Genomic DNA, 20,729 nt, shown 5'->3' on the forward strand with positions numbered 1-20,729 from the left:
TTAAATATATAGCAATCTAAAATATAATTCCATAGATTGTCATTTTATTCAATCACTGGTTTCAAAACATCAATTTGTTTCTTTAATCTGTTGGGTATCTCAAATATATATTTTTTAGCTACAGTGGTGGCACAGGTGAAATCTATGAAGTCATTGTAAATTTTGGGCAACAATTTTCTCAATGAGTTATTTGAATAAAAGCAATCTGGAAACACTTGGTAAAGGTTTTCTGTAATTAAGGGGTGTGTGCATCTTATTTACACCTGCACCATTTAGAGTGATCAAAACATGTAATTATTGTATTCTAGTTCTAGTATAAACTTATCACTGAGAAGCAAATAATTTCTGCCAAAAAGAGAAAGCTATGCACCAAGTTAGTTGCCCAGTATATTGAATTTTTGGCTACTTTACATGGTGACGCTAGTTGGGTGATTTTTTTTACTTTACTCTCCATGAATAATTTCTTTCTGGATGGGGTTATTCCTTTAATTGTGCATCAAAGGGAAAAAAAAGACCTACAATTTCCAAATTAACTCTTACTTAATTCTCACAGAATTGTAAGTGATTATTTACATGGATAATCATAACTTTCATAAAATCTAAAGTATATATCTATGACACGTGAAGTCTCACTAAAAGCAATAATTAAATGGTTATAATGGTTAGTTAATAGGGAAATGGCCCAGGAATTCTTACACCCACTTTCTGTTTAATTTGGTTATTTGGCTTTACAATTTCAATGTTCAGATGCTGAATAAATTGATAACTGTAAGGTCAGAAATAAATTCTTACCATATTTTCTACACATAACTTTAACCTGCATTTTTAAAACTTTAGTTAAAATGATCACAAAAACAACATTCATAAGAAAGCACTGAAAAACCAAATACAGTTAGTTTTCACTTTTTGTCTTTTACCTTTGCTGTACGTTTTGAAATAAATGGTCCTTAAATACTTGAAAACTGTAGTCTAGGCAAACAAGACGACTAGTCCCAAAGACGAAGGGTTACTCTTCCCTCCTTCCCCGGGCTGTGGAGCGGGCGGTTCCTGGCATCCTACCCACCTCCTCCTGCCTCCCTGCACCATGGCTAAAAGGAACCACAGAGCAGCTCAAAAACCGAGAAGGGAGGGAAGAACAGCCTCAAAAAAGTCAGGAGGCTGAATTAGCCTATGGTAATTTCTGCTTTCACTGGCAAACAGTTTAAGAGAAAGCAAAGCAAGACATATCAGAGATACCACAAGCCCAGTGGTTGCTGTCTTAAAAGAGAAAAGAATAGAGTTCAGCCAGGCACAAAGGTCTCCATGGCAACAGTGAATTTAGACCCCCATTGGCATTATTTATGCAACATTTCATCACAAAAGGACCCTCCCACTAGCCTGCCTGGCAAATTCTAGTTTTCTAATCTTCCTTTGCCTTGAATGTATCTGGATTCTTAGCTATCTGCATGTTCACATTAAAACACATACACACACACAGACAAGACAACAACAAGAACAACAAAAGATCATGAAATTATTATCAAACTCAAAGCAGACTTTATTTCCTTGATTAATTCAAAAGCAAGAGGCAGATTCAAGATTGTTTAGAGTTCATATTCAAAGCCAGTCCACTTTTGGTTTCAAAGATGAACAGCTGTTCAAAAAATAAGTTTATTCAAATTATTTGGTTTTTTGAAACAGATTACAATTCAAAGAGAGTACAAAATGGCAAAATCTAACCAACCCAAAAGGCTCACAGGAAAGAGAACTTGCTAGATATGGACTTTGAAGCTAAATTTTATATAATGATATCCATCCCCACCCACTCCCAGCTATTATAGTACCTCAAACAACTCCTTTGAGTCTTTTACCTGATTCTTTCTATTATAGCCACAGCTTCCAAAAACATAAATTCCGCAAAGTATTTTAAGCACTTTTTATTGACCTGTGTACCAAATGCATCCCAGGTCCACATTTTATAATTAGATGACCTGGGACAAGTTATTTAACACAGAGGAAATGCACCAGTGGAATTAGGTTGCTGTGAGTACTAACTAGATGATATCTGCAGAAGTACTTTCTTCAATTCTAAAACAATATACAAATGTAAATGGTTAGGATAATATTTGATGGCATTGAAAGGAAATACTAGTCTACATTTGACAAGGGCTGTATTTAGTATTAGTTCAGATAAGAATTAAACAAGGTGACTTCTTAAAAATAAGATTTTGTAATTTTTTTTTTTTTTTTTTTTTTTTTTTTTTTTGAGACGGAGTCTTGCTCTGTCGCCCAGGCTGGAGTGCAGTGGTGCGATCTCTCATTGCAAGCTCCGCCTCCCGGGTTTATGCCATTCTCCTGCTTCAGCCTCCCGAGTAGCTGGGACTACAGGCGCCTGCCACCACGCCCAGCTAGTTTTTTTTGTATTTTTAGTAGAGACGGGGTTTCGCTCTGTTAGCCAGGATCGTCTCCATCTTCTGAGCTCGTGATCCGCCCACCTAGGCCTCCCAAAGTGCTGGGATTACAGGCGTGAGCCACCGCGCCCAGCCCTGTCAATTTTTTTCAAAAACATACAAGATTATTAAAAATTCAGAGTACATACTTTGTTAAAGTACCGGGTAGTCCTTATTCCATATACTTCCAGCATCAAATCCATTCTCCTTTTTGTAAGGTCCTCTGAGCTGGCTGCACCATGGTCAAGCCATCATGACATTCCCCTGCCCTTGTGATAATGTACTTCGTGATATTCCCCCGCCCTTGTAAAAGTACTTTGTAGGATACACCCTCCCTGCCCTTGTGAATGTGCTTTGTAGGATATATCCTCCCTGCCCTTGAGAAAGCACTTTGTAACATCCATTCCCTGCCCTCAAAACAATTGCTCCTAAGTCTGCCACCTATCCCAAACCTATAAACTAAAGATAATCCCACCACCCTTTGCTGACACCTTTCTCGGACTCAGCCCACTTGCACCCAAGTGAATAAATAGCTGTGTTGCTCACATTAAGCCTGCTCAGGTGGTCTCTTACAGGGACGCACTTAACACATTTTATACGATTGCTTGTCTAGACCTAGAGTCTTTATTCACCTTTACTTAGGTATTGACACTATGTTGGCTTTAAGGCAATTTTGCAAGAAAGTTCACAGGTGCCTGTCTTTCCTGTTAATGCATGTTTAAGAGGATTTTCCATTACCTGTAAGGCACACAAATGTCCCCATTTACAATGGGGTTACAAAGGGTTACAATGTCCCCATGTAACCCTCAGAGGCATTTTTCACCTAGAATGGAATGTTCGTGGTACCTCCATTAGCACAACTCACCATCATTCTGTGAAGGCATCGCTGGAATTGTGCCCTACTTAGAAGGTTATACAACTTTGGGATCACACTTTTCCTCACTCACAATTTGGAAGAAATCATTCAGTTACCTCTGACACTGAAAACTGCAGAATAGAATTAAAAAGCCAGATTGATATATCGCTCTTGTAAGAAAATTACTTTCCCAGGTGAGAACTATTGTAAAAATAACAACCCATATATTAGCTCCTGGTTATCTCTCTTCCACATCTATTGCCTTTTTTTTTTTTTCTCTCTTCTGCTTTATTTCCTCACACCGTTCTGTTTATTTCTGTACTGTCTGCTTGATGCTTCTAACATGGTTTCATTTCAGCAATAGTTTTCTTTTTCTTTTTTTCTTTATTTTTGAATAATCTTTGCCAGCTCATTTGTTACTCCTTTCAGGCCTCCTCTATCGTATAATGATTTCTTTTTTTTCATTTTTGTTCATAATTTTAAACTTCTTTAAGATATAAAAAATGGTTAACTTTCTCTGACATCTCCTGAGGGTAATTTTATGTTTCTGCAGTTATACTTTCTCTGCCTTTTGTATATTATTTTTGTGTTCCTTTATTCTCTTTTTGATTTCTTTCTTACTTTTTTTGGACAATGTCAACCCACTATCTTACTTTAAATATTCCAGTTTATTACTTATTTTTGAATTATAGCAACCTTATCTTGGCCTGACTTTTGCTTGGTAACAGATTGGGGAGGGGAGCAATTCTAAGTATGAAAAAAAGTGAAAGCAGCTGGTAGCTGAAAATGTAGTTCTTATGCTACCCACCCCCCAAACCCTGACATTATTTTCTCCTGTTGGAGCTTGTCCTTCATAGAGTTCCCTGTCTCTCCTGTGTCCCCTCATATCTTCAGAACTCAATGTTTCAGTTGAGGATTATGACTCAGGAACCTATAAGGAAGGAATGCTTCCTTCCTGCCTTCCTGCCTTCCTGCCTTCCTGCCTGTCTTCCTGCCTTCCTGCCTGTCTTCCTGCCTTCCTGCCTTCCTTCCTGCCTTCCTGTCTTCCTGCCTGCCTGCCTTCCTTCCTGCCTTCCTCCCTGCCTTCCTGCCTTGCTGCCTGCCTTCCTGCCTGCCTTCCTGCCTGCCTGCCTTCCTGCCTGCCTTCCTTCCTGCCTGCCTTCCTGCCTGCCTGCCTTCCTGTCTTCCTGCCTGCCTTCCTGCCTTCCTTCCTTTCTGCCTGCCTTCCTTCTGCCTTCCTTACTTCCTTCTTCTTCTTTTTTCTAAAATGAAATATGCATACTGTATGGTATCTGGGAAGAGATGTCTAAACTCACATATCTCTTTCATATAAGTTTGTGGCTGATTTATTTCCTAGTATTATTGTAAATGGAATTTTATTCTCAATCCTCTTGTATTTTTGGTTCATTTTAGTGTTTCCAGGAAAGAAGTAGAATGAAATCAACATTGTGAGATAATCGTAATAGTGGTTTAAGGGAAATCCCAAAGATGCAAAAATATTTACTCTTGACAAAGTTCAACAGTATTAAGTAAAAAAAACAAAACAACAACAACAACAAAAATCTTTGTAGACCAGAAATAGTGGGGGAAAGCCCTCAATTTGATCAAAACAACAACCAAATATCTACCAAAAAATTATAATCAAAACCTCAGCATGCTTTTCTGGGGAGTAAGGGGCCTGAGTTAATGGACAGTGGATTCTAAAATTTATATAGAAATGCACAGAGCTAAGACCAAGCAGTCTTAAAGGAAGAGAACAAATCTGGAAGACAGCCTACCAGATAACATGGCGGACTAGAAAACTGCAGTCATAAAGATTGCATGGTATCCATGTAAGGAGAGACAAACAGAACAGTGGAGCAGAAGAGAAACCAGATGCCAAGCCACACATACACCTGATTTACAAGAAATATGACACTGCTATGCAGAGGGAAAGATAGTGCCTTCAGCTGTTGAAAAAAAATGCAACTTGACCCCAGTTGCAAAAAATAAAAAAAAATCAATTCCATCTGGAGTGAAGGGCTAGATGTGAAAGATTAAATGAAAATGCTTACATGCAGCGCATGCATGACCTTGGAGTAGCCAAGGCTTTCTTAAGCAGGACGCAAAATGAGCTAACCATGACAGAATATTAAAAAGTTATAAATTGGGCCATATTAAAATTGAGAAAGTCTGTTTATCAAAGACACCATCAGGAAAGTGAAAGTATACTAATGGGATAAGATGTTTTCATTCTCTCTCTGTATATGCGTAAGTCTGAAATGCAATGTAATATGACATTAATGGACAACCCAATAGAAAAAGGGTAAAATACTTAACAAGCACTGTACAAAAGAAAACAACCACATGACCCATATGGCCAATAAATAAATGAAAAGACAATTGATATAGTTTGGCTCTGCCCCACCCAAATCTCATCTTGAATTGTAGCTCCCGTAATTCCCATGTGTCATGGGCAGGACCTAGTGGGATGTAACTGAATCATGGGGTTGGGTTTTCTCATGCTGTTCTCATGATAGTGAATAAGTCTCACTTGATCTACTGGTTTTATAAAGGGCAGTTCCCCCGCATATGCTCTCTGGCCTTCTGCCATGTAGGACATGTCTTTGTTCTTCCTTCAGTTTCCATCATGATTGTCAGGCCTCCCCACTCATGTGGAACTGTGAGTCCATTACAGCTTTTTTTCCTTTTAAATTACCCAGTTTCCAGTATTTCTTCATAACAGTATGAAAATGGACTAATACGACAATCAACTTCACTACTCACCAGCGTACAAAATTTTAACCACCATAGGATGCCACTAAGTACTCATTAGAATGATAAAAATTTAGAGAGCTAGATTATGCCCAAAATGGCAAGTACTGGGTGTTACTGGAACTTTCATAGAACTGTAAGTGGGAATATAAAATGTTAAAATAAATGTGATGGTTGTGAATTTCTTCTAAAATTCTAGATAAACATACTCTATTTGTCAGCAATTCTACTCGATAATGCCACAAACTAAAAAATGTGCACCTAAGTATACCAGAAGACATCTCCTATAATGCTCATATCAGTCCCAACTGAACACTACAGAAATGCCCAGTCACTAGAATGAATATAGTATAATATATGTACACAGTGAAATACTGTTCAGCAAAGTAAACCATGTAAAACCGCACACACTATTAGTCTCACACACATAACAGTGAGCAAGCCGCATTTGCTGGAATATATTAGGTTGGTGCAAAAGTAATTGCAGTTTTTACCATTAGAGCAAAAACCAACATTTTTCTGTATGTATATTCTACTTTTAAAAGGGTTCTAAATTATTTTATATCCTAGATTTTTGAAAGCTATAACAGGCATGCACATATAAAAACAGGAATATTATTTACCTACTAACTGTTCTTGATTTAAAAAAATCAATTTCAAAGGTTTCTAGCAATATTGTTGCCAATTTTCTTCTTAAAGAAAATGAAGGATTTTTACATTTTACAAAATAAAAGTAGAACTAAAGTGTAAAGGAATCACTATTTGCTGTGGTATCATTAACGTTAAAATAATTGACTATGTTGTGGCCCTTTGGACAAATAATCACAAAAAACAAACAAACAAACACACAGAAACAAAACCTACAAGATGTTCATGATGTTCATGTCCGGCAAATTTTATCTACTCATATGGACAGAGGGGTGGAAGAATAAGTAGCATTAACACAGAAAAGCTTTAACATGAAATGGGGGACTTGGTAGTGATTTACAAATAAGTTAATATTAACAGTTAAAATGTTTATGCTAACAAAACTTGATATTTAGGAGAGACTTTAAAAGACATGACTCCTGAAATTGTGGCTTCTTATTTTCTGATAATCAGCATTTCAGTGTAAAACTCTGTAATTCTACTTATTATCCTTCCAGACGCTAAGGTATAAAATTACACACAATTGACAGCCAAATTACTGAGTCTGCCTTCCAAGGGACATGGGGAAGCTCCAACACAAAGATTCTTTTGCAATTAAATCCTTGCAAGGAGTAATATTTTTAGGGCCAGCTCATCTTTTATTTGTAATCCAACAGTTATCGCTGCTGAAATGGATTGCAGGAGGTGGTTAAAAAAAATGGGGAAAAGGGATGAGGAAGGAAGTCAAACAAACAATGCTGGACTTTTGCCTAGGGCCCTTGTAGTGACAAGTACTCAGATACAACTGAAACCCCAGTGCTGCCTGCTGCTGCCTTAAACTCTTGAAATCAAGTGTCAGACAGACTCAAAAACAGGACTTTTGGTACTAAGAGACTAGATGTACGTGTCATCACACACACTAGCTAATACCCCTGAATCCAGTGTAAATTCAAAGTCTGTACTAGCAGTGTAGGGTCTATTAAATCTATTAATAATATATATTCTGGTTATTATTTGCTTTAGCAGGGTATAAACCTCTTATTTGAGACCTCACATGCCTTCCTTCAATTGGTGCCTCAAACTAAAGCTCACGCAATGACAGATGAGGAAGACAAAATGATTTCAGAAGCAGCTCTCTACCCTGGCATGAAATTAATTTCACTGTATTCAAAACAGGGTTTCTCAAATGGAATGTATAGTTGACCATCTCGGTAATAGTTCAACTTTAAACCCACTGGCATACCTGATGTTGTAAATTATCAATCATGAAATTCACATGATTTTATATTTTTGGGATTAAAAAGCTTAAAGACGGCAATCTCCATCAAGTTATCAAATACACAACGACAATGATTGCCAGGAAATTAACTTAGAACAGACTTTTAAAAATGTATTAATTAATTAGAGGTAAAGAAACACATCTGCTATATGGAATCAGCACCACTGCCTCCTAAAATGCCACGATGCATCAGTTCTACTATAAATATATATTATTTCCAAATAATATCAATAATAAATGCAGGATCTCACTTTTAAAGTAATCTCTTTCTCCAAGACACATTCACGCATGCACATAGGCATGTGCGCCTTTGCAGAATGCAAAATTTTAAATTACAAATTGAGAGTATCTTTATGGCAGAACTGGGAGTATTTTTTGTTTATTAGCAGACGGAAAGCATCTATCATATTTCATCCTTTTCTAGATCTCAGGCATAAATTTAAGGCACTGTCTTCTAAGAAATAACTCGACTTGTTTGACTACTAAGAATACTGCATCCTAATCACCCAGCATTAAGAGTGGCATTTGTTTCAATTTTTTGCATATTTAGCTCATGTCTTTACTTGATATCCCTTAACATTTATGTAAAGTGGTGATCATGAATAATACTCTGTCAAGACAGAGTGGGCCCTGTTTCTTTGACTGGGCTTAGGTATTATGTCATTGCCCTTGGCCGAGGCACCTAAGGAATACCAATAAGAAAAGGCACATGACCGAGCATTTTAAGTTCTTCTCACAATGTGCTTGGCTAAGGCACTAGCCAAAGAGACTACTTTAAAAATATTTCTGTGCAAAGAGAAATAAAACAAATGAGTAATTTCTTGAAGACATATCACATTTCGATACATCAAAGCATAACTATATACATGTTTTTGTATAACCATTCCCTGTAGGATATATTTGCCTTGGGTATTACAAAAATCCCTTACATTTAGGCTGGGATATTTTGTCCTTTAAAGAGTTAACTTCCTACAGCCTTGGGAAGTTCAGATGTGTAGGGGATAGCAGTTAAAGGTGCTTCCTTGGAGGTGAGGGTTACAGGTGGACAAACAGGCTGAACATGACTGGCATTCCCCTGTTTCTAGGACTCCAGTGTTCTCTTTGTGCTTTTTGTTTGCTTATCAGCATTTTTTTAACTGATAGCAGTGTTTAAACTGTTAGCAATCAATCTTTCATGAATTCTAGTATATTTGTTCCATTTTTTCTTGACTGCCTGAGAACAAGCTCTCATTTGTTCTTTGTACTATGGTGAGGTTTGGTGTGTGTGGAGCAGGACAGGCAGCGAGAACCCAAAAAAGTCCAGCGGAATCTCTGACGATAAAAGGATGCTGCTCACAGATATGGCAGCACTGTTTATTAAACCGATGTGAATCACAACAGGCTCCAGAACTCATCATTTGTAGATATAGCACGTTGTTCTTCTAGAATTTTGAAGACTTTTCTATAAGACTTGTTGAATACACCTCTATTTCTGAACAGTGCCTATATATCGGTATCTTAAAAATGGAGCCCTTCCGTGTCTGTTACAGCCTAAGTTGGTTCTAGAACTGAGATTGCATTATTTCAAATCAATGTTTAGATGTCCACAGGCTTTGCTTACAGCTTTGTAAAGCTCTTAAATACTGAGTTTGCTCCCTTTATTACCCAGTCCATCTGGAATGAGAGGATTCCTTGGTATTTCAAAGCTGCTGACATATATGATGGACTGGATGAAAAATTTAAGGCTCATTTAGCTCTACAGATTTGTGTTATGTTCTCTATTTCTTGCTCTAAGCTTACAATTTGGCCTTAGCCAATAATGTGCTTTTCTTAATTCACAAATAAGCATTCCGAATTAGGGAATATTCTTGTTATTGAAACAGGGTGTCAGTCACCCAGGCTTGTGTGCAGTGGTGTGATCACTGCTGACTGCAACCTTAACCTCTCAGACTCGCGTGATGCTCCCACTGCAGCCTCCCAAGTAGATGGACTACAGGTGTGTTCCACCATGCCCAGATAATTTTTGTATTTTTTGTAGAAAAGGATTTTGCCATATTGCCCAAGCTGATCTCAAACACCTAGGCTCAAGTGATTCGTTTGCCTTGGCCTCCCAAAGTGCTGAGACCATGGGCATGAGCCACGAAGCCTGGCTGCGAATATTCTTTAAAAAGATAATAATAACAATGAAGATAAGTAGAGCTGGTATTTTACTGAAAAGGCAACTCACCGCGGAATAATGAGGAGAACTCATTTCCCATATCACTGAAATTACCCTTTTCCATATTCTCACATGATAAAAACAGCTGTATTTTTGCTGCTGTTGTATCCAAAAAACAGTTTAGCCTTAAAGTAAAATGTTATCATTCTTTCTGTGTGCATCCAATGAGGCAAGCTATTATGATCTCATTTCATAAATGAGGAAACAGATTCAGAGAAGTTAAATAATTTGTCCAAAATCATGTTTGTGTTCTTAACCACTAGAGAGACCTATCTATAATCATTTACCAAGTTTTAAGTTTGTCTTCTAGGAGCCATGGCTAACAACCACCACATCATGTTCTCATTGGGTTCATATGATAATGATAAATCAGATTCTCCATCTATACCACAACCAAGGGAGATAAGTGCTGATGAGGAGAAATTCCAGCTCCCTAAGAATCAGGTAAGTTCCTAGGGGTGACAGGACTCCAGGGGGGTCTCCTACCCAGTAATCCCACTAAGCAATTCTTTACCACCATGGTTTTGTCAACTATTCTAAAGGTAATCAAGGTTGATACTGTATACACATTTTAAAATCCTTTATCTGATTATATTTAAATGGTATAGTGTTGCGCCTCCTTAAATAAGAGGAAACACATATCACCTTTCTTTTCATTAAGCCTCCTATGGGAGGGCTTACAAGTTGAGGGAAAGGAGGAAGTGTCTATTTCTTATAGTCTTAATATACGAATTGAAGATGAAGAGCTGGGAAAATATATCTTTTCCATGAAAACTGATGAAAAATATGACTTAACCAAAAGATTTCACAAACAAGTGTAAATGTAAAACCTCAATATTTATTATAGTGAATATGCATTAACAGTTGGGTCAAAAAACATGAAAAGTAAGCATCTTGTATTAGTGCGTTCTCATGCTGCTATCAAGAACTACCTGAGACTGGGTAATCCATTAAAAAGAAGATGTTTAACTGACTCACAGATCCACATGGCTGGAGAGCCTCAGGAAACTTACAATTATGTCAGAAGGTGAAGGGGAAGCAAGGCACGTCTTACATGGCAGCAGGAGAAAGAGAGCGAGCAAGCAGGGAACTGCCACACACCTTTAAACCATCAGATCTCATCAGATGTCACGAGAACTCTATCACAAGACAGCACCAGGAAGATGGTACTAAGCCATCTGAAACCACCCCCATGATACAGTCACCTCCCACTAAGCCCTACCTTCAACACTTGGGGATCACAATTCCACACGAGATATGAGTGGGGACGCAGATCCAAATCATAACATCTACAGCAACATCAAAAATACATGGGGCAATCTACTCAAGGAGTTCATGATAACATAGCAGTATTTCCTGGAAAACTAAAAAAAAGAATTATAATAAGTGCTACAGGAGAAAAGTTAACTGCCCTAGTAAACTTCATCTTGAACAGGTATTTTATTTCTAACAGATGTTTTTGGAAGCTTGTGTCTTCTAGAACTTTTCTGTAGTTATAAATATATTTACACATTTATTTAATGACCACATTTGGAGTTTTGAAAAAGTAACTCCTTTTGTGTATGAAACTTTGAAGTTGCCCATAATAGTTCTTGCCATATATAGCATTTCTTCTCAAATGTGACATCCATGACTGGCAGAGGATTTGGGTTTTTTTGTTTGTTTTGCTTTTGCTAGTTCTTACAATCCCAAACAAGTAGAACTTGTAGTTATTCATGAGGTCCATGTAGATCAAAGGTTAGATTTATATCTGTGAGTACAATTCAGTGAAAAGTCAGAAAAATGAAAAAGTGATTACGAAAACGAAGTTTAGACTTTCCCTTGGGGTTGTCAGGCCAGGACGCTTGATATTCTGGTGATGAGACATGGAACACTGATTTGGCTATCTAATTTCTTGAGTCTTATTGCATGCCCAGGAACCATAAAAGTGGAAGTTTCTTCTGCTCTTCTGATGGCATTCTATGGCCATAGAGTTAATACTTGGGTTACACTCAGAATTCCAAAGTTAAGAAGTGGCTCCAAAATGCATCAAGGTACCTACTTTTATCAAGTCCCAAATATTGAGACCACAAATGATTTTTATCCAATTATAAAGCAAAACTATAAATATGGATCTGGACCGGGTGCTGTGGCTCACACCTGTAATCCCAGCACTTTGGGAGGCTGAGGCAGGAAGATCACGAGGTCAGGAGATCAGCACCATCCTGGCTAACACGGTGAAACCCCGTTTCTACTAAAAAAAAAAAAAAACAAACACACAAAAAAATTAGCCAGGTGTGGAGGCGGGTGCCTGTAGTCCCAGCTACTAGGGAGGCTGAGCAAGGAGAAGGGCGTGAACCTGGGCAGCAGACCTTGCAGTGAGCCCAGATCACACCACTGCACTCCAGCCTGGGCAACAGAGTAAGACTCTGTCTCAAAAAAAAAAAAAAAAAAAAAAAAGGATCTGAATTTAAATTATCTATGATTAAAATATGTGACTTAAATTTCCATTCCTCCATCTAGCATCTAGAGTTTTCCTCAGCTGACACTGTCAATGTCCAAGGCAATCACTGAAGTATTTACCTACTTACGGATGAATATACCTATGCTAACACAGCAAATTTGTGGACACATTGTTGTGTCAAGTATGGGAAAAACATTTGCTGACACCTAAATTCTAAGCAATATGTGAGGTACACTAAAACTAAAACAAACAAACAAAAAAACCAACAACAAAAAACTATGTATTATACCTATCAAATATTTTCCACAGATTAAGTATATTGTGTGTTGTAGGCAAATAATTGTGCTAATATGTGTGCAAATCTTTTATATGAAGACTAGGCCAGGCATGGTGGCTCACGCCTGTAATCCCAGCACTTTGGGAGCCTGAGGCAGGTGGATCACTTGAAGTCAGGAGTTCAAGACCAGCTTGCCCAACATAGTGAAACCCCATCTCTACTAAAAATGGAAAAATTAGCCAGTCGCGGTGGTGCACACCTGTAATTCCAGCTAGTTGGCAGGCTGAGGCAAGAGAATTGTTTGAACCTGGGAGGCGGAGGTTCCAGTGAGCCGAGATCACACCAATGCACTCCAGCCTGGGCAAAAGAGCAAGACTCTGTCTCAAAAAAAAAAAAAAAAAAAGACTAGTCCAGGAAATTGTATTTCAAAATTATTGGGCAGAACATTTCCTGACAATGATGTTAGTAAATTAGCGTAGTAGTAATAAATAGCACAGAAATCGGGAGGTAACGAGAGCATTGGTGGTAAAAGTGCGGTGGGAAGAAGGTACCAGCAGACATTGTGAAGTCGTCCATGAGTGCTTGCCTCCTGGTGACAAGGGAAGCTCACAGGTAAAGAGCTAAATTAAATGAATACAAAGAATTCTAAATCTGACAAATACTCTAATTTGACTTGCATAAAACAGCAAGGACTTTTTTTTTATACATGATACTCTATTTTAGTAATACTATATATACAGATGTCGAAATATCTTAGGATGCCACATCTCTGAATGTATAACTAAGAACTATGTGAATAATGTGTTTGTATCCACAGATGTATAAACGAGAACATGCATACCCATATTTCACATAAACATAATGTTGAGCAACAAAATATTTGAGAATGACAGGAAAGCTAGTATCACATTGTTTCTTTTTCCCATAGCATTATTTTCACCTGTTTTCTCTTTATGACCTAATTGGAATGATCAGGTTCCATCCTTCTCCATTTTGCATAGACTCTTTCTTGCAATTCTATGGAAAATGATGTATTGTTCTATAATAATTTTATTTTTTTGTGAAAAAAATGAAAGGAAGACACATCATATTAAGCCATAAATAACTGGAAAAGATTTAATTCCAGTTATTAAAAATAAAATTTAGATCTCTAAATTTTAATGTGGTCTATTTGAAAACGCTTAATCATTTTAAATTTATTCAAATTATTTTATTAGATGTAATTGTTAATATTTAATTGTTCACTTCTCACAACTCATTAAGATTTTAATAACATATTTTTCTAAATGACAATATATCATAATAATACAAAAATGTATCTGCTGCCTTATAGTTTATAAAATGGATTTACATAAATTATCACTTTTGATCTTCTTAATAATCTTTTAAGTAGTTATTAAAATCTAAAACCAAAGAGATATTATGAATTTAATAACAGAAAGCTAATTTAGATCAAAATTCTTATTTGGGAAGTTAAACTGCCAAGCTAATTACTGAAAATACTCAGGCACACATTAAAATATGCTTCAGTGCTTAGGTACTGCTCATTAAAGAAAGCACCTAGATAGTAGTACTATGTCTCAAAACATACACCAGAACCTGTTCACCTCAAATCTGCCCCCGCCAAACACTCTAGAAGATTTTGCCAAGTGGGGAAAAGTGCCCTCCTCCCTACTACTCTGTGTTCCCAAGGCTCAGGCAGGCATTCCTCCAACAGGCTGTTAATTAAGTTCCCTTAATAATAAAGGGATGTAAAGCACTATGGGATACAATTTCTCCCCTCAAGAAGGTTAACAATATAATTTCTTTAAAAATATATTTGATTATTATAAAATACTCCATCATAATTTAATTTTTAACATTACAAGTGGCTCATAACAATGCAGTAGCATCACTTCAATATCAATATAATCATAATTAGGAAATTATAGATAGAAATCTATTAGAGTTTTACACTGTTGGTACCAAGAATTCAGTGATTTTTATCATCTGGGAAGATCTGAGAATCCAAAGCAACACAAATGAATATTTCGTTTCAGGCAAGTTCCCCACGGACATGTGTCAGTATGCATAATCAACATGATGACATTAGATAATACTATTCAAACACCCTCTTGGCAGTTGAAGCAAGAAACAAGGGCACTGCCCTTTGGCCACAGAGACCAGAGAGTCTCCTCCAGTAGTCTTTCCAGATGGCAGAGTGACACACCGAACCACTGGGGACACTAATGGAATAACCTTACAATAGTCATGTTTGAAAAAGAAACCAAGAGACAGCTTTGCTTTCTTTTTAAATATATATACGTATAAAAATATATTATATATAATATGAAAAAATACATATTATATTATATATTATTTTAAAAATCACATATATATATTAAATCAACAGTCTGGAATACTGCTTTCCATTTTTCAAGCTAATATTGAAGTAATATTGATGTATGTTGATAGAATGAAGCAATCTTTGTTCTAAATTTCTCCTGTGCCTAAAATTGATGAGGGAAAAAATCTAGCACATTACAACATAATAAATAATAATGATTTATTTAAATATTTTTATAACAGAAATGAATAGGTTGGTAATTTAAAAGCAAAGATGCTTCTCAGATTATTCTCTACCCTATTAGAAAGAGGCATTTAGGAGAGGTTACTCCACAATGGGCATCTTAACAATAACAATCACAACAAATTGTTGGCCCTTTATGCCTCTACTTTCAAAATGCAACCCGTACTCATCATCGTGATAGAAGCATAAATGTCATTGCTTCATAAATCTATTGAACAGATTGCATCTATATTTAGTATATTAAAAAGTTGGCCACCTACTTTTGCAATACGAACATCAACAGTTCTGGTTTCCAAAATCGATCCCACAACGAACCATCCCATGAAACAAACACAATTAGTTCATCCACATTATAATTTTAACGTCACAGTTCAACTTGGCTACCCATTGCTGGTGTCGTTGTCAGGACCTCACATGCTACACCATCACTCTCAAAACCTCTTGCCTGTCTGTAAGTATCCAAGATTACCCTGCCACATTCCTGCTTCGACAGTGAAATCAACTAGAGGCCTCAAAGGAATTCAGAGTAAATGGCTAATTATAGAGTTTGCTACATTCAGCCTTATTATCATATTATTTTAATGTAAAATGCAAAACCCAGGATGATTATTTTCCCTAAAAATAAAAGGCAAGGCTATATGACAGAGCTTGAGATGATAATACATAGTTCAGAGAAGTCTATTATACAGTCCAACAAATTACTAGAAGAATCTCATTTTTATTATCATTCATCCTTCATTCTACAAATAGTTATTAAATATCCATTTTGTTCCAGGCACTCTTCGGAAGGGCAGCAACAGATGTGATCCCTCCCTCACACAGCTTACCGTCCAGTTTTATTTTGGAAACACTCCATATTTGATATCTGCTTCTGCTTCTTCCAGTAGCTCAATTTTATCTCTTTTAAACAAATCAGCATATATATTCCTAGTTACTTGCATATAGCAAACACTTAATCATTGCCTGACAGATTGAATTGGTATTTTCCTTTTTAATTAATAAGTGTACACTATTAAGGCATATTCTGAAATTTCAATATGATTGGCTACTTCACTGTCACAGAGGGTGAAAATAAGAACACAGAAGTTTACTATTTGATGTTTTGTGAGTATTCATATTCACAGGCTTCTTCTCCTTTTACTGTTGAAGTCTCAGTTTCTGGAATGTGGTTTATGGGGAGTGAGACTCTGGAATAAAAACAGTGTTTCATTTATGCAGCAATGAGCTGAGGCAACCTGTGACCCATGTCTTCACAGCCATCCATTTGGCATGAAAAATTTACAAACTCTCTACTAGTTGCCATGAGTTGGACAGTGTCCATGATCTAGACATAGTACAAAATTCTTTACATATACCATCAACAACATTCACCATGGAAAGGAAAGCACTATTGATCTATTTGAAAAATGAGGGAGATTCAAGAATGGGAGTGGCTCACGTCAAGCCCCGCGGCTGATGTCTTGTGGAGCATGGGTCTGCGCACAGCTCTGCCTCCAAAGACTCGAGCTTCCTCCTGCAACATGTGAACCCCAAGCTTTGCAAGTCCCCTTGCCCTTCTGTATACAGTCCATATTCTTTCTCCATCTACCTTATGTCCTCTGGCTTTTCCCATCTTGGTTCTTCCTCTCTCTCCTAGAAAGTCTGATTCTCGCCTTCCCCAGATGATTCTAAGGCTCTGATACTACCTGGACCCAATTAACCACCCATGTCCTAAGATCTCAAAAAATATTCTGTTAAAACATTTGCTTTTGTATTTTCAGAAGCATTTATAATACCAAGTACATCAGAGAAGAAATGAGAGAGAAGAGATTCATGGGCATTTGTGTTGGCTTTTGGTTTTAGAGATGGAAGACCTACTTGAGCATTTGTCCAGTTACATTTATGCAATTTATTTACCTGTGCTTTAAGAATGTTGAAAATAATTACAAGTTTGGTATGATGCAGAAAGGTATTTGGAGCAAGTAACAATAGCTCTGAGTTTTAGTTATAGCACCAGGATTCCTTGGGGAGGTTGCTGAATTCATCTTAAATAAAGTTCTTTAATTTATGAAATGAGAAAAACTCTTATACAGTATAGCTCAAGAGAATATTATAGGAATACAGTCAGATGAAACTACAAGTTCTTTGGGGTCAAGGGCTTAGTCACATACACATTCATTCTCCTAACAGTGCCAAGGGGGACTCTAAGTAGAGGCACACTGGTGCCCACACAACAAGACATGCTTACTACATGAACATACACATATGAAAGCAACTTAAATTATACAGAATGACATGTTTATGTTAATGTGCTGAAGATTTGAGCTGTAGCAAACAGACAAGGGTCTTACATTCTACTGAAGCATCACAGACAAATTTAACATCCACACTAAATGAAGAGGATGGTTTCTCAAGGTGATAAGTCCTATAAAGAAAGTAAAACAGTCTGGTAAAAAGATAGAGCTTTTGCAGGAATAAAAAGCCCCTTATAGACCATATTAAGATTTGGATTTTATTCTAAGCACTAAAGAAAGCCATTAGAGGTATCTAAGTGGCCTGATCTTGCAGGTGCTGTTTTTAAAAAGATCAACTTAATGTATTATGTTACATTTAATGTGACCCTATCTAGAATAACAGGAGTCATAAAGAAATAGTCTTGTTTGGATCTGAAATGCCATGGTTCATAAAGATCATATAAGGGACCAGTGAGGAGTCTTTTGTAACTATGCAGGAACGGTGGTCACTGGAAATTTGGTGGTAGTGGTGGAGGGAGAGAAGAAAAGCCTGCTAAAATAGAGCTAAGAGGGCATGGCAGTTGTGAGAGGAAGAATTCTAAAGATGTCCCCCGCCCAAGTCCCTGGTCCTATAATTACTCAATCAAACATTCACCAAGGTTCTACTGTAAAGGGACTAAAGATAGACTTAAGGTTACAACTCAGTTGACCTAAAATAGGGAGGCTATCCTGAATTATCCAGGTTAACCCAATCTAATCAGATGAGCTGGTAAAAGCAGATAATTCTCCAGCTATACCCAGAGCTGTATGTTCAGAAGAGGCAAGAGATGAGTCAGAATAGAGGGTAAGAGAGATGCAAAGCCAAAGATGGAGGAATGAAGCCATGAGCCAAGGAATACAAGTGGACTCCGGAAGTCAAGAATGATCCTTGGCCACCAGACAGTAAGGAAATGGAGACTCTAACACAAGGATGGTATGGAACTGAATTTGGCCAAGAACCTAGATGCAGATACTTCCCCAGAACCTCCAGAAAGAAATGCAGCCCTGAAGACAGTCTGATGTCAGCCCAGTGAAGCCTACATCAGAGTTCCGAGGCAGTGAGATACATAAACTGGTGTTGTCTTAAACCACTAAGTTTGTACCAATTCACTTTGGCAGAAGCAATACAAAACTAACACAGCAGTGGAAAGTATCAGAAGGCAGTAAGGGAAAGAGACGCATTGGGAAGGCTCGGCTCTTTGGACAGAGTTTGAGGGAATGGAGGAATCATTTACTGAGATGGGAAAACATGATGGAAGAACATTTGGGGAGAAAAATGGAAAACACTTTGTTTTGAACATGTGAAGCTTGAGATGTCTTATCATTCATCCAGCTGGAGGTGACAGGAAGGCAGGAACAAACACAAGCTTGGAACTGAAGGAAGAGGTGACGGCTGGAGACATGAGTCAGCTTTATAAGTGTGTCATAAACATATCAATGATGTTTTTAAATATGGGCCTACATATGTGTTCCCAGGATACCTATATGGATAGATAAACAGAGAATGTCTTCAGGATTTGTTCATTAACAATGTCTAAGGAAAACAAGGAACATTAAGAAGGACAGGAGATTACACCCTGTTATGGGTGGAACTGTATTCCCTCCAGAAAGTATGTGAGCATCCCAATCCCCAGAACACGTGAATGTGACTATATTTGAAGATAAGGTCTTTATCGATGTAATCAAGTTACAATAAGATCAATAGGGTAAGCCCTAATCCAATATGACCAGCATCCTTGTAAAAAGGAGAAATTTAGACAGGCACACAGGAAGAATGATACATGAAGATGAAGTCAGAGGTCAGGAACCTGCTTCTGTAAGCCAGGGAACACCAAAGACTTCCAGCAAACCAGCAGGAGCTAGGGGAGTAGCTGGGGACAGATTCTGATGAAGAAACCAATCTGATGACACCTTGGTCTTGGACTTCTGGCCTTGAGAACTGTGAAACAATAATCTTCTGTTGTTTAAGCCACTTGGTTTCTGGTAGCCTTTAATAGCAGCCCTAACAAACTAATTCACTCACATAATACTGTGAAGTCGATACCTAAGACAAGGCGTACAGAAATATTTGGAGTGGTATGGTCTGCTTATCTGACACATATAATATTATCTCCATCTTTAAAATAAAAAATGATTAAAATATGGCAAGAAAATAATTATATAACAGTAATAATATAGTTTTGATTGCTGAATTTTAAGAAACAGCAAACGTATTTCTCAAGCACAAATTACTCAGAAGTTAGTTTCTTTCATTAGAGGATCTTAAAATCTATGGCAATTCAATTGACAGAAATGATTGTTATTTGAATATTAATCCTCTATTCAAAATGATGGAAGGGAAGGTGCTCAGCAGTCCGAGTTATGAATCCACTTCTGCATGATATTCCTTGTGTTTATTCAAATACTGTATTACTTAACTTAGATCTGTTAATAATGTCAAACTGTCAAATTCCCAAATGAAAGAAACTCAAAACTTGGGCTGAAAGTCTGTGAACACGGCAGGTATCAAACCCCATCCAACTTTAAAAGGAGCACACCCTCTGCTATAAGCAGAAATTGATACCTAATTAGGCCCCATGCAAGGAATGTGTTCACATTGACACTATGCATTAGAAGAAATTCTCAAGTTCATTATCAACCATAAAACCCAGGGGAAAATTCTCTTATAAAATATAACATCTCTGAATTTTATCAACAATTCACAACAAATCTAGAAATAGATGCTACCGTCTTAAGGTATTATGCTGTGATGATTAATATTGAGTGCCAATTCTGTCCCTCTAGAGAACCCTGATGAACACATATACCAAATGCAATGTGAATCTACCCACAGCAGTGGAAGCTATGAAGAGTCCTGTTAAATTCTGAAACACTATGATTCATAGAAACCCAGAAAACACATAGTTGAAAGTAGAAAATTAATGCAGTGTTTTCTCAGCCAGGCCTAAGGCTTTAAACATCATCTATATGCTGATGATTTCCAAGGCTTTCATCTCCAACTCTGCCCTCCCCACTGAGCACCAGATTAATCTAGGCGACTGCCTAC

At 37.3% G+C, this 20,729-nt stretch overlaps 1 protein-coding gene across 4 annotated transcripts in view; it reads right to left on the reverse strand.

The window, feature by feature from the left end:
• The window catches only part of CTNND2 (catenin delta 2), a 933,204-nt gene that overhangs the window by 618,643 nt on the left and 293,832 nt on the right, over nucleotides 1-20,729 (reverse strand). For 2 of the 4 annotated variants that reach the window (XM_078004620.1, XM_015139744.3), the window contains exon 1: nucleotides 918-994. The exons of the other annotated variants lie outside the window; for them this stretch is intronic. The gene's annotated coding sequence lies outside the window, so the exon portion shown is untranslated. Of the gene's footprint in view, nucleotides 1-917; nucleotides 995-20,729 lie in introns of those variants that run through there. 4 annotated transcript variants of the gene reach the window in all.

Source organism: Macaca mulatta, chromosome 6 (genome assembly GCF_049350105.2).
Source record: "Macaca mulatta isolate MMU2019108-1 chromosome 6, T2T-MMU8v2.0, whole genome shotgun sequence".
NCBI lineage: Eukaryota > Metazoa > Chordata > Mammalia > Primates > Cercopithecidae > Macaca > Macaca mulatta.